The sequence below is a fragment of the Cetorhinus maximus genome, chromosome 8 (assembly GCF_964194155.1).
Source record: "Cetorhinus maximus chromosome 8, sCetMax3.hap1.1, whole genome shotgun sequence".
Classification (NCBI taxonomy): domain Eukaryota; kingdom Metazoa; phylum Chordata; class Chondrichthyes; order Lamniformes; family Cetorhinidae; genus Cetorhinus; species Cetorhinus maximus.
Window position 1 is genome coordinate 40,185,702 of NC_135886.1, and position 15,987 is coordinate 40,201,688.

The 15,987-nt window shown below is 42.2% G+C and overlaps 1 protein-coding gene across 1 annotated transcript in view; it reads right to left on the reverse strand.

Annotated features, from left to right (window-relative positions):
• Positions 1-15,987, reverse strand: part of ppfia4 (PTPRF interacting protein alpha 4) — a 585,677-nt gene that overhangs the window by 225,234 nt on the left and 344,456 nt on the right. The window lies entirely within an intron of this gene.

The following is a 15,987-nucleotide window of genomic DNA, read 5'->3' on the forward strand; positions in this document are numbered from 1 at the left end:
ACAAGTCTAATAGTATACCCAACTTGTACAGCTTCATCCCCACTCTAGAAGCTTGACATAATCTAGGACAAAGCAGTCATCTTGATCGGCACCCCATTCACCATCTTAGAGATTCATTCCCTCCACACCAGCACAAATTAGCAGCAGTGTGCATCATCTACAAGATGCACTGCAGCAAATTACCAAAGCTCCTTCAACAGCACCTTGCAAAACTGCAATCTCCACCATCTAGAACGACAAGGGCAGCATGTGTATGGGAAAGCCACCACCTGCAAGTTCCCCTCCAAGCCATCCTGACTTGGAACTACATCACCGTTCCTTCACTGTCACCACAAGATCCTGTAACTCCCTCTCTAACAGCATTGAGGGTGCATCTACACCACATGGACTGCAATGGTTCAAAAGGTAGCTCACTTTCTCAATGTCAGCTAGGATGGGCAATAAATGCTGGCCTTGTCAGCGATGCTCATGTCCCACAAACAATTAAAATAAAAGTTACATTTAGGATACAAAGTGGAGCTCCATAACAGAATAAACTTCTTGCAGCTCCTGTTGTAATTTGTGCTGCTTTGAAATACCAGGACATAATAATATCAGGCCTGTGATGGTTTATGAAAGTTGGAGATATTTGTTGATATTGGCTTCAGAACAGTGCAGTCAGTAACCGATCTTTGGTAACTTTCTAACAACAGTGCAAAAAGGAGGTATTTTGGATAACACAGTAAACTTTGTTATCCAGTACTCTCCCAGCCGGAATTCTCTACGAACTGGAATTTAATACAGATCATCACTTTATCAATTGGAAGCAATTACAAAGTTATCTGGAACCCATACCTGTATGCTGTATTATTTTATACTTTATGTTTCAATGCACTGTTGAAGATTAGAAGTAAAAATAATACTGTTCTTTACTTCCTGAGTACTTGCATATTAGTCCACACTACAAGTATTACACTGTATTCCATTGATAAATGGAACTCTCCGTTAACTGGCGCTTTTGATTAACTAGCACCACCCATTTCCCACACATGCCCGATAATCAAGATATTTACTGTACAATGACATCTTAAATCTATGAGTTTCTGTGAGATTTATAACTATCAAGGCCGAACAGGTCAGGTCTCTTTTCTCTCCAGCACAAAAGGCTGGGGGATGACCTAACAGCGAGGTCTTTAAAATTATGAAGGTGTTTGATAGGGCAGATTTTGGTGAATCCAAAATTAGGGGTCATAAATATAAGTCACCAAAAATCCAACAAGGAAGTTAGGAGAAACTTATTTGCCAGAATGTGAGTAAGAATGTGGAACTTGCTACCAAAAGGAGTGGTTGAGATGATTAGCATGGATTCATTTAAAAGGAATTTAGATCAGTATATGAAGGAGAAAGGAACAGAAAGTTATGGTGATAGGGTGAGATGAAGCAGAGTGGGAGGAGGTACATCCGGAGCAGAAACACCAGCGGAGACCTGTTGGACCACCTGTGCCGCAAATCCTATGCAATTTCTTAATTACTCATCCAAGAGAGGAGGAACAATTGATTATACTCCGCCCACGCTAAGAGAAATGAGGTTAGAAACAAAGTACAAATACAGAAAATGCTGTAAAAACTCAGCAGGTCTAACAACAGAAAATGTTGGAAAAACTCAGCAGGTCTAACAGCATCGGTGGAGAGAAAAAAAAGAGTTAACGTTTCGAGTCCGTATGACTCTTCTTCAGAGCTAAAGGGAAGTAAAGATGAGATGAAATTTATACTGTTTAAGGAGGGTGGAGCAGGTGAAGCTGGATAGAAGGACAGTGATAGGTGGAGATAAAGGAGAGATTGCCGGGGTTTTATGGGTAAAAGGACAAAGGGGTGCTAATGATAGCGGTACTGCCTAAAGGAAGTGCTGATGGTGGCATTAAGGTCAGAAAGCGGAATGCGATAATAGCAGGACAAGAGTAAGCACTCCGGAAAGAACAACATGAACAAGTGACATATGGCCCGAATGGGGGGAGGGGACAGTGGTGGGGAAAAGAGATTGAAAATAGGATAAAAGGTGGGGATAAAACAAGGAATAAAAATGAAAATAAATAAAAATGTGGATAAAAAATAAAAATGAAAATGAATATTGAAAAAAACGGGGTAAAAAAGGGGGTGAGGATGGAGGAGAGAGTTCATGGTCTGAAGTTGTTGAACTCAGTGTTAAATCTGGAAGGCTGTAAAGTGCCTAATTGGAAGATGAGGTGCTGTTCCTCCAGTTTGAGTTGGGCTTCACTGGAACATTGCAGCAGGCCAAGGACGGACATGTGGGCATGAGAGCAGGGTGGTGTGTTGAAACAGAAAGTGACAGGAAGGTCTGGGTCATGCTTGCTGACAGACCGAAGGTGTTCCACAAAGCAGTCACCCAGTCTGGCCATCCAGTGAAGTCCAACACAAACTGGAGGAACAGCACCTTATCCTTTGATTAGGCACTTTACAGCTTTCCAGACTTAACATTGAGTTCAACAACTTCAGACCATGAACTCTCTCCGCCAACCTCACCCTCTTTTTAATCCCCTTTTCTTCAATATTCATTTTCATTTTTATTTTTTATCCACTTTTTAAATTTGTTTTCATTTTTGTTCACTGTTTTATCCCCACCTTTTATCCTATTTTCAATCTCTTTTCCCCACCACTGTCCGCTCCCCCCACTCAACCCCCATTCGGACCATCTGTCACTTGTTCATGTTGTTCTTTCCAGAGTGCTTACCCTTGACCTGCTAATATCACATTCTGCTTTCTGACTTTAATGCCACCATCAGCATCTCCTTTAGCCAGTACCACTATCATTAACACCCCTTTGTCCTTTTGTCCATGAAATCTCTGGCAGTGTCTCCTTTGCCTCCACCTATCATTGGCCTTCTATCCAGCTTCACCTGCTCCACCCCCACTTAAACAGTATAAATTTCATCACATCTTTCCTTCTATTTGGCTCTGAAGAAGCGCCATACAGACTCGAAACATTAACTGTTTTTTTTCTCTCCACAGATGCTGTTAGACCTGAGTTTTTCCAGCATTTTCTGTTTTTGTTTCAGATTTCCAGCATCCGTAGTATTTTGCTTTTATATTAGAAACATAGTAGTCTTGTAGGCCTGTGTCGAAAAGAACAGGTCCATTGATCAACAATTTCAAGGGAAAATAACCGGATCAGTGAGCGGGAGGGGAAACAATTCATGAGAGGGTGCAATGTTTTACAACAAAGAACATTATTCTAGTTCTATAGTTTGTTAAAGTGAATTGTGCTTTATCAATAACCATTGAATTAAATACTAGAAGTCTGAAAAAGTTGGTACCAAGATTATACCAATGTGCTGGAGATAAAGGAATGAGCTTGTAATGCAACTTCAACACAGAAAATTATACAGAGACTGGTAATGACACTTATGAATCTGAAACCATATTAAATACTCATTGGAAAGGATCTCTCCAAATACAGTTTCAGTTTAATCGGGTATAAGATTAAAGCATTGGAAATGTAGAACATTGCACCATCCTTTTTCCTCCACTGAGCATGTACTCCTTACATGATTGAATTAATTATCAATGCAACCATGACCAGCTTCTTCTAAATCCAAGAAATGACTTTGCTTCTGTGTAATATGTTAATTAATTTATTTTTGACATTAGCTATACAGGTCTCTTGCCCTTCCTGTTGCAAATTATGCGGTCCAATGACACTGATTATTTTGTGCATTCCACCAATGTATGCCACTGATTATATAAACTTCTGCTGCCTGAAGTGAATGTGTGGGAGATGTGCGGCTGGCTGGGCTAGGCCGCAGAGCTATTAGATAAAGTGATGACTAAGTTAAGTGTGCACTCACTGCCTTCAGCTGTAGACATGAAAAGGCTGAAGTGTTTCTCAGCAGGTAACACACCCCAAAGCATGCATAAAGACTTTGAGGCAGCTTTGATTTCCTTCTCTTTTTGATTCTAAAGGTTGTGCATAGATTATGCACTCTTCTGAAGAGTTCCAGCCAGAATATTAACAAGTCTTTCCCTTTATAATGTTTACTGACCTGTTGCGTAACTCCAGCACTCGCATTTTATTCTATCAGTACACAGCGCCTGAGCATGTCCTCTCAAATAATGTGTGCAAGCTCGAAGTTCACCAAATACCGTGGGTAAAAATCAGTTATTCAGTGACTTGAACTGAGCTGAGATTGTTATACAGCCACACTATCAATCTGTCATTTTTCTTATGTCACAGATGACCTCTTGCAACTTTGTAAAATCTATTAAAATATATCAGCTCTCTACAGAAGTCAAATCAGACAGAGAACTGAGCAGATAGAATGAACCAGAATGCCCTCTGGGAAGAGTTACATTAGGACTGCACCATAGTGTTATTCTAGTACTTGTGTGCCTCAGAAATTTCCTCCAATTAACTATTGAAAAGACAGAAGCTATTGTTTCGATCCCCATTACAAACTGTTTATAGCCATTGATGCCATCCTTCTCCCTGCCAACTGTCTGAGTTGCCAGACTGTTCATAACCTTGGTGTTATACTTGACCCCAAGATGAGCTTCCTACCACACATCCACACCATCACTAAGACCACATATTTCCACTTCTGTAATGGCTTGGCCTCAACTTTGTCTCCGCTCATCTGCTGCTGAAACCCTCACCCATGCCTCAGTTAGCTGTAGACTTGATTATTCTGATGAACTCCTGGCTGGCTTCCCACATTCTACCCTCCACAAACTTCAGATCATTCAAAACTCTGCTGTCCAAGCCCTAATTTGCAACAAGCCCTGCTCACCCATGCTCGCTAATCTATATTGGCTCCTGGTCAAGCAATGCCTTGATTTTAAAATCCTTATTCTGGTTTTGAAATCGCTTCATGGTCTCACCTCTCCTCATTTCTAATCTCCTTCAGTCCTACAAGCCTACAGCTCCATCCCCTCCGCTCTGGCTCGAGATCTGCATTAACCACAAATTCTGGTCTACTGCGAGCATTCCCAATTTTAACCACTCCACTATTTACTGCTGTGCTTTCAGCTGCCTAGGCCCTAAGCTCTGGAATTCACTCCATATATCCCCCTGCCTCTCTTGAAAGTTGCTACTTAAAGCCTCTCATCAACAAAGTTTTTGATCACCTGACCTATAATCGCCATGTGGCTCATTGTCTAATTTTGTTCCATTATGCTCCTGTGAAGTGCCTTGAGGTATTTTATGATGTTAAAGGGGCTATATACTGCAAGTTTTCTGTTGTTGTAACATTCTTGCCTCTGAATCAGAAGGCTGTGAGTTCAAGTTCCACTCCAGAGACTTGAGCACAAAAATTTAGACTGTCACTCCAGTGAAGTACTGAGGAAGTGCTGCATTGTCGGAGGTATTATCTTTCAGATGAGATGTTAAACCAAGGCCTTAGCTGCCTGATCTCTCAGGAACATAGAAAAGATCCCATCACATTATTTTGGAAAAAGGCAGGGGAGTCAGTGTCCTAGACGGTATTTATCCCTCAAACATCATTAAAATGGATTAACAGGTTATGAGATATGCGCAATTTGGTTTCTATGGCCTTATTTCATGCTGTAACTATACTTTAAAAGTACTTTAGTGATGGTAAAGAGCTTTGGGGTGTCCTGGGGTCATGAAAGGTGATGTATAAATAATGTAAGTCGTCCTTTCTTTTACAGTGAATATTAAGCTCAGCTGCCATCTAACAACCAAAGCATGAAATTTCAACTAAATTTCTATCACATAATACTAACCCTGAATAATGAGCCACAATTTCATATGCCTGAAAAAACCAAAGGTCGAATGAAATGCATTCCCCACATCCCAAGAAAAATGGTCCATTCTTCAGACTACTATCTTTCTAAACAGATGCTTACGCTGCTGGGGTTGTAATCATTAAATTTCCATTAAGACCTCCAAAACTTTCAAAACCATGGAGGGTTATTCACGTCCGTTCAGTTAATGAAATATGGCCCCATGTATTTGCACTGAATCCTTTAGCAATCCTCACTGATGTAATGTGCCCACACACATGGGACAATGATTTGAAATCTGTCATTTTAAAACAAATTACTTCAAGCCAGCATGTAATAATTGACCATTTTTCTAGCTCCACTTAAAACAGCAATGGTACTTGAGAAAACCAGAAATTCAGCTCTGTCTTCGCAATTACAGTACTGCCTTCAGCACAACATTGAGCCAGGTAGCTGCGTGTCACAAAGCTTTATTCACCAACTAGATGCAAACTTTCAGTGAAAAAAGCATGGACATTGCTGAGAACTAAATACTAAAATCTCACCCTTAAGAAATTACAGACTCAAATGCTTTTCCTTCTTCAAAACTCAAACTTTTAAGATCACTTGTATTGACATCAGATACGTGAGGAGAAATCAAAGGCATTTGTGCAACCTTCAAACTAGCGACCATGTTGCACTGCATATCTCTGAAACCCGAAATACCCGATTTCCTAGAGAATATTCTGCATGTCAAACCCCTCTCTGTGATATCCCACTCCTTTCCCACTGCCTAGCCAAAGGGCACCAGGAGCAATTAGAACTTTTTTTTCTCCAATCACATATGTTTGTGGGCTCTCTTCGACATTTGTATTATATATACTAAAAGCAAAATACTGCGGATGCTGGAAATCTAGAACAAAAACAAAAGTGCCTGGCAAAACTCAGCAGGTCTGACAGCATCTGCGGAGAGGAATACAGTTAACGTTTCGAGTCCGTATGACTCTTCATCAGATGAAGATCGAAACGTTAACTGTGTTCCTCTCCGCAGATGCTGTCAGACCTGCTGAGTTTTTCCACGTATTTTTGTATTTGTATTATATAGTTCTGTTACAAGCTGTTGGCCATTTTGCTACAATTACTTACCTCAGAGCTGAACAGAATCGAAGTTTGCACCTGTTCAGCACTATATCAAGATTTACAAGAACATAGAGTGGAGGAGGGAGCTATTTCCATTTTTTCAACAATAAGATATAGCTCCCCCATCGGTTACTAAATGCACACTTACTGAGTAACTCACTTAACCACAGCTAGGAAGTTTTAAAGAGCGAATATGGGAGGAATGAATGGGAGGAAAGTTATTTTCTCTCAGATATGTCAGGATTAAAAACTTGTTAAGGCCCATTTTTAGAGCGCAGGGAGGCCACGATTCATGATCTGCCTGCACTTATTCCCATCAAGACAGCCAGTATGCAAACTTTGTACTTCTTATTTAAATGATTGGAGAGCTGGGCTGAGTGCTCAGCAGGGGGTCCAGTAGCATGCACTGGTAGCATGTGATGAAGCTCACCTGCTCCTTTTAAAGGCAGCCTGCCCCACTTAAAGGTGAGCTGAACTAATAGGAACAAAGCTACTGCTGACTGCACTAGGGAAGAGACAGGGCTCCTAGGTTCATGGATACAGATACTCTATCTCATTCACACACACCTTCCAATGATAGCAGCCTCACACCCACCTCCCATTGCTTCCACATAGCTTCAGATATTCAGCTATAGCAGGCACATCAGCCAAGCACAATGCAACACAATGAGTGGCATTTTCCCCTCTCTCTTGTTGAACACTGTTACCCACAATAGAAAGGAGCAAAGATGACATGGTGGGTGATGAGCACATCTTCATCCTGAACATGACAGAGGAGATGGTGCAGTGCATTCAGGACTGGCAGTAACAGAGCCCATGGCACCCAGCATTGCCAAGAGCAGTCAGAATGATGGTATGTTACCCTTTTCTGCCCCTTCACATTTCCCGCTTTACCCTCATCCTGCTATTTGATATGATGTGCAAGCTGCAGATGGTGTAACCATGGACCTCTTACTATCACCGCACTCAAGCCCCCTTTTCTGATTTTCTGCTTTCAGATGCCCAAGAACTGCCACCCATGCAGCCCCAGAAGGGAGGGCAACATCACAGCACTGATGAAGAGGCACTGCCACTTAATCTGACATTCAAAGCCACCAGCTCACATATTGGTACTGCATGAACTATAGAGTGTAGTATAGAGTCGGGATCAGTATGCGTGAGCTGCAGGCTGAAAGGGCAGTGTGTCAGTTTACTGGAGGTCGCAGATGAGTTCTATTCCAGGGGACTCAGATCAGGACTTGGATTGGCAGCATACATGAGAATGCTGATGAGCATGCACACTGAGATACTTAGTGTATTGGCAGGACTGCCAATCAACGTCTTGTCACTGTCAACAGGCACGGAGATGTTCGGTTCCAATCTGTCACAGGCCAGTGCTCATTACAGCCCATCCTTTCCATCAAAAAATGGTGGCCAACTTCATGACATATCACTTGCCGACCCTCCTCTGATGCAGATTCTGGTGACTTAATGCAGCACAGGCCCAGGCCATTCAATGTCTCAGTGCTTCAGTGGAAGCTCAGACTGTGATCATAAGATCCATGTCACACAGCTTCAGACTGCTAATTTATTCATGGGTTGTGGGCATCGCTGGCTAGGCCAACATTTATTGCCCATCCCTAATTGCCCTTGAGAAGATGATGGCGAGCTGCCTTCTTGAACTGCTGTAATCCATGTAGTGTAGGTACACCTACAATGCTGTTAGGTAGGGAGTTCCAGGTCTTTGATCCAGTGACAGTGAAGGAACAGTGATATATTTTCAAGTCAGGATGGTGAGTGGCTTGGAGGGGAACTTCGAGGTGGTGTTCCCATGCGTTTGCTGCCCTTGTCCTTCTAGATGGTAATGGTCGTGGTCATGAGTTTGGAAGGTGCTGCCTAAGGAGCCTTGGCGAATTCCTGCAGTGCATCTTGTAGATGGTACACACGGCTGCTACTGTGCGTCAGTGGTGGAGGGAGTGAATGTTTGTGGATGGGGTGCCAATCAAGAGGACTGCTTTGTCCCGGATGGTGTCAAGCTTCTTGAGTGTTGATGGAGTTGTGCTTATCCAGGCAAGGGGAGAGTATTCCATCACACTCTTGACTTGTGCCTTATAGATGGTAGACAGGCATTGGGGAGTCAGGAGGTGAGCTACTTGCCACAGCATTCCTAGCCTTTGACCTGCTCTTGTAGCCACAGTATTTATATGGTTAGTCCAGTTCAGTTTCTGGTCAACAGTAACCCTGAGGATGTTACCAAGGGGCGATGGTTAGATTCCATCTTGTTGGAGATGATCACTGCCTGGCACTTGTGTGGCGCAAATATTACTTGTCCAGGTCATTCTGGATTTGGACATGGACGCTTCAGTATCTGAAGAGTCGTGAATGGTGCTGAACATTGTGTAATCATCAGCGAACATCCCCAGTTTCTGACCTTATGATGGAAGGAAGGTCATTGATGAAGCAGCTGAAGATGGTTGGGCCTAGGACACTACCCTGAGGAACTCCTGCGGTGATGTCCTGGAATTGAGATATTTGACCTCCAACAACCACAACCATCTTCCTTTGTGCTAGGTTTGACTCCAACCAGGTATCCCTGCTATTATCACATTATGCTTTCTGACCTTAATGCCACCTCCTTTAGGCAGTACCACTATCATTAACACCCCTTTGTCCTTTTGTCCATGAAATCGCTGGCAATCTCTCCTTTATCTCCACCTATCACTGGCCTTCTATCCAGCTTCACCTGCTTCACCCTCCTTAAACAATATACATTTCATCACATCTTTACTTCTCTCTAGCACTGAAGAAGAGTCACATGGACTCGAATGTTAAATCTTTTTTTCTCTCCACAGATGCTGTTAGACCTGCTGAGTTTTTCCAGCATTTTCTGTTTTTGTTTCAGCCAGCCCAGATGTCTGGCTCCAATGTGCCACAGGGCAGTGACACAAAGATTGGAGCCCATCCTATCCACCACAAAAACGTGGCCAACTCCACCACAACACTTGCGGACCCAGTCATGACCCAGAGTCTGCATGTGAAATGGTGTTGTTCAAAACTAGGTTCTCAAAGCCCAAAGCTGCTCAAGGTAGTCCTGCAAGGTCATCTGGCATCTCCGTTAATGATACTTAGCAGCCTTCTACCCCCCATGCTGCACCCACTGGCATATCACTGCATAGGAGCATGAGGACAGGCACAGGTACCTGTAAGACAGGTACAAAGGGGATGTAAAAAAGGGTGACTAGTTCAGTTTTGTTTGCGTAATTGGATGTGAGGTTGAGTAAAGATGATTGACATGACTTTGTTTTCTTTCATTGTTGGGTTTTGGTTAAGGGAATACTCTGATGGGATGCTGCAGATGGATAGGAAGATGGGGTATCATGGGGAAATGAGAGTGAAAGGATGCCACCTTAGGAGAACTGGGGTCTGAGTAGGGGCTCATGGCAATCCATCCTGCATGAAAGTGGCCTGCAAGCTTTCTCTGTGCATCCTCCTCAATTCATGCAGAGCTGCTCCTCTTCACAGCCTCTGTTCCACCTCCCAGTCATGGGGTGCAGAACCAGAGGTGCTGCAACTGCAGTCCTCATAAAATTGCAGCATTTGTGTGGACAAGTCAACAAATCATCTGTCCTCATGATGCTGCTGCAGCTACACTCCCCAAATCTTGCAACTCATACCTCCAAAACACCCCATAACACTCTCACAATTTGCAATAGCAGAAGCTCGTCTAAATTGTTTTTCCTGCAAGATGAATGCCTGTGCCTTTAAATAGCACTAGCGGAGGTTTTCTATTGCAGTTTAACATGCGTTCTTCATTGAGTGGATAGTGTTCAATGGAACCACATGCTCCAAATTTCATGAACTTGTATCAAATTGGCCAGAATGGTTATTTGATGTCACAATCTGGCCAGTTGAGACGCATCCAGTGTGAAATTAGCACGTCCAGCCTAGTGCTCCTCCCAGCATGGGACACCACACCGGAAATGTGTGCATGTCATTCTGAAGGCCTCCAGCTTCCATTGAGCTATCTGCAATAGCTCCATGGAGCTAAATTTCTAGATCTTCCCTTTAGTAAGCCACCTCCACCACTTATTCAAAAAATTTCTGTTCTGTAAATGACATATAACAGATGAACTGGCCCCAAAATGACTATCAAGATCAATACCAAATAACCACAAAATTGAGATATATATCATGATCATCTACAGATTATAGCATTTAATTAGGCACTAAATTTTGAGTTCCAGTATTTTATGAAGTTAAAAACACAACATTTGATCCTTAGGATCCTTAAATAAGGATGAATTTTAGTGTAATGCTCAATTAAGCTTTCTTTTACCATTAAAAATTCAATTAAAAATCCTCCATTTAAAAAAGAAGCTCATCATATAGCAAACTTCAAAGCACCATTAAAAAAGCACCACAAAAACTATTGGTAGGCCAGAGGATTGGGAATTTTTTTTTAAGGAACCAGCAGCGGATGACTAAAAAGCTAATAAAGAGGGGGAAAATTGATTATAAAAGTAAATTAGCAAGAAATATAAAAACAAACAGCAAGAGCGTCTACGGATATATAAAAAGAGAGTAGCTAAAGTGAGCATGGGACCCCTGGAGGGTGCAACTGGAGAATTGGTAACAGTGAAATCGCACATAATTGACACCAATATTTTGCATCGGTCTTCACAGTGGAGGACACTATAAACATTCCAAAGATATCAGATAAGCAAGGAGCTAATGGGAGGAAAGATCTTGTAACAGTCTTTATCACAAGGGACAAAGTATTTGATAAAATAATGGTACAAAACGCAGACAAGTTTCCCTGCATCCAAGGGTTTTAAAGGAAGTGGCTGCAGAGATAGTGGAGGCATTGGTCGAAACATTCCAGAGCTCACTGAATTCTGGGGAGGGTCCCAGCGGATTGGAAAACCGCTAATGTGATGCACCTGTTCAAGAAGGGAGGGGGACAAAAAGCAGAAAACTATAGGTCAGTCAGCCTAACATTGGTCATTGGGAAAATGCTGGAGTCCATTATTAAGGAAGAAACAGCAGGACATTTAGAAAAGCTTAACACAATCAAAAAGAGTCAACATGGTTTTGTGAAAGAGAAATCATGTTTGACAAATTTACTTGAGTTCTTTGTGTACGTAACAGCAGAGTTGATAAAGGGGAACCAGTAAATATTGTGTATTTGGATTTCCAGAAGGCATTCGATAAGGTGCCACATAAAAGATGCACAAGATAGGAGCTCACGGTACTGGGGGTAATGTATTAGCATGGATTGAGGATTGATTAACACACAGAAGACGGAGAGTCGGAATTAATGGGTCTTTTTCAGGTTGGAAAGAAGTAACGAGTGGAGTGCTACAAGGATCAGTCCCTCAATTATTTACCATCTATGTTAATGACTTGGAGGAGGGGGCAGAGTGTTATGTATCCAAATTTGCTGACCATACAAAAATAGGTGGGAGGGCATGTTGTGATGAGGACATAAGGAATCTGCAAGGAGATATCGATAGGTTGAGTGAGTGGGCAAAAACTTGGCAGTTTAGCACTTTGGTAGGAAAAATCAAAAGGCAGACTATTATTTAAATAGAAAGAGACTCCAAAAAAGTGCAGCACTGAGGGATCTGGGTGTTCTTGTGCATGAAACACAAAAGGTGAGCATGCAGGTGCAGCAAGTAATTAAGAAGGCAAATAGAAGTTTGGCCTGTATTGCTAGGGGGTTGGAGTTTAAAAATAGGGAAGTCTTGTTACAACCGAGGAAGCACCTGGAGCACTGTGTACAGTTTTGGTTCCCGTATTTAAGAAAGGATATACTGGCATTGGAGGCAGCTCAAAAGAGATTCACTAGGCTAATTCCTGGGATGAAGGGGTTGGCTTATCAAGAATGGCTAAACAGGTTAGACCTTTATTCATTAGAGTCTAGAAGAAAGAGGGGTGATCTTATTGAAATGTACAAGATTCTGAGGGGGCTTGACAGGGTAGGTGTTGAGAAGGTGTTTCCACTAGTGGGGGAATCTCGAACTAGGGGACATGGTAACAGAATAAGGGGACACTTATTTAAAACTGAGATGCGAAGGAATTTCTTCTCTCAGAGGGTAGTGAATGTCTGGAATTCTCTACCGCAGAGAGTTATGGAAGCTAGATCACTGAAAGTATTTAAAGAAGAGGTAGATAGATTTTTGAAACATCGGGGAGTTGAGGGCTATGAGCAGCTGGCACGAAAGAGAAGTTGAGGCCTGGGGCAGATCAGTCATGATCTTATTGAATGGTGGGGCAGGCTTTAGGGGCCAAATGGCCTACTCCTGCTCCTATTTCTTATGTTCTTATTCTTATGTTCTTATTAGTTCACAAGATTATTGTTAGATCAAGTTTAGACAGCACTGAAATGCTTTAGATAATACAAATATATATGGCGGGGATGGGGTGCGAAAGGAGGAGGAGGAGGAGAAAGGACAACTTGATTTGCGCACTATTTTGAATCGGACCAAGTGTGCAGACTTATGGAAAGTTAAGTTACTCAGCTGACCCACTGTAATCCATATGTTCACCAACTCAAATGGAGATATAGCAACTCTTAGAAAGTAAATGATGAGTAAGCAATTTATTAAACATTGCTTGATGACCACAACCTTAACACACTTCAAAGTTATCCAGTACCCAATAAATAAAATGAACCACTGATTAGGGACATAGGACTTAGGAAGAGTAGGCCATTCGGCCCTTTGAGCCCACACCACCATTCAGTTAGACGTTGGCTGATCTGATTGCAGTCTCAACTCCTCCTTCTTGTCTGCCCAACATAACCCGCGACTCCCTTATCTATCAAAAATCTATCTAACTCAGCCTTAAATAAATTCAATGATCCAGCTTCCACTGCTGTCTGAGGAAGAAAATTTCACAGACTAACAACCCTCTAAGAAAAAAAAATCCTCATCTCTGTCCTAAAAGGGAGAACTCTTATTCTTAAACTGTGTCCCCTAGTTCTAGTCTCTCCCATAAGGGGAAACATCCTCTCAGCTCTGACCCTGCCAAGTCCCATCAGAATCTTATATGTTTCTATAAGATCACCTCCATATCTTCTATGGATACTGGCCCAACATGTTCAATCATTTTTCATAAAATAAGCCCTTCATCCCAGAAATGAGTCAAGTGAACCTTCCCTGAACTGTTTCTTACATAATTACATCCCTTTTCAAATAAGGAAATCAAAACTGTACATAGTACTCCAGATGCGGTGAATACCTCCTGACTCCCCAAAATCTGTCCACAACCTACAAGACACAAGTCAGCAGTGTAATGGAATACTCTCCACTTGCCTGGATGAGTGCAGCTCCAACAACATTCAAGAAGCTTGACACCATCCAGGACAAAGCAGCTCGCTTGATTGGCACCCTATCCACAAACATTCACTCCCTCCACCACCAGCACACAGTAGCAGCAGTGTGTACCATCTATGAGATGCAATGCAGGGCTCCTTCGACAGTACCTTCCAAACCCAGGACCACTACCATATAGAAGGACAAGGACAAGAGATTCATGGAACGCCACCACCTGGAAGTTCCCCTCCAAGCCACTCACCATCTTGACTTGGAAATATATCGCTGTTCCTTCACCATCACTGGATCAAAATCTTGGAACTTCCTCCCAAACAGCACTGTGGGTGTACCTACATGACATGGACTGCAGTAGTTTAAGAAGGCAGCTCACCACCACCTTCTCAGGGGCAACTGGGGGTGGGCAATAAATGCTGGCCTAGCCAGTGAAGCCCACATCCCTTGAATGAATTTAAAAAAAATGTGGCCTCACCAAGGCCCTGTACAACTGCAGTAAAATTTCCCTACTTTTATATTCCATTCCCCTTGCAATAAACACCAACATTCCATTTGCCTTCCTATTCACTTGCTGTACCTGCCTACTAACATTTTGAGATTCATGTACCAGGACACCCAGGTCCCTCTGTACCACCAAGTTCTGCAATCTGTCCCTGTTTAAATAGTATGCTGCTTTTCCATTCTTCCTACCAAAGTAGACAAGTTCACAGTTCCCACATTATGCAATAAAATTACATTGATTTTGAAACAAGACAGTAATTTACACAAACAATTCAGACAAGTTACTGAACTGACAGTTCTACTGGTTGAACAAGTCTTCCTCAATTTATGCATGATTGTGCATAATTATGCAAATAAGGCTGCTGGTTAATCTGCATGCCCCCTCAACAAAATACATCATTTTTTTTTATTCGTTCATGGGATTTGGGCATTGCTGGCTAGGCCAGCATTTAGTGCCCATCCCTAATTGCCCTTGGCTCAGAGGACATTTAAGAGTCAACCACATTGCTGTGGTAATATCATCATAGAGAATCACAGAATAGCTACAGTGCAGGAGGCAGCCATTCTGTCAATCGTGCATCTGCCAGCCCTCTGCAAGAGCATCTGAGCTGGTCCACTCCCCTGTTCTTTCCCTGTGCCTGTGCCATTTTTTTTCTGTTCAGATAATTATCCAATTGCCTTTTGAAAGCACCAGTTGTATCTGCCTCGACCACCATCAGGCTGAGCATTCCAGGTCCTAACCATTCACTGTGTAAAAGTTTTTCCTCATGCCATTGGTTCTTCTGCCAATCATCTTAAATCAATGTCCTCTGGTTCTCAACTTTTTCACCAATCAACTCTGTCACAACATGAGGGTTTATGTACTAAATATATTTATGTATTTTGAGGAGTGGATGTGCAGATCAATCAGTGGTGTTACAATGTTACTTTTAACACAAAGAATAAAACATTTATTAAACAAGAAAAATGAACTATAGTACACCAGACAAAAAAGCTGGAAAGATCTCAATACACATACAAGATAATGATTCAAATATTCACTATTCCTTCACCCCAAATATCTCTTTATAGCCACATACAAATTCAGAAAGATAAAACAATTTAGCATATCTATCTTATATACTAATATTCAGGGTAAGTATGCAGTACATGTGAACCAATTGGCGAACTGTGGTCAGCCACACAACACTCCAAAGTAAACAACACGTGACCAAAGCAGATTCTATGGATTTCTCAACAACCCACCCAGACGCTCCCAGACAGTGAGCCAACCGGTCTCACTGAAACTCTGTCTTTCTCATGAGGGTTTCCAATCTTCATA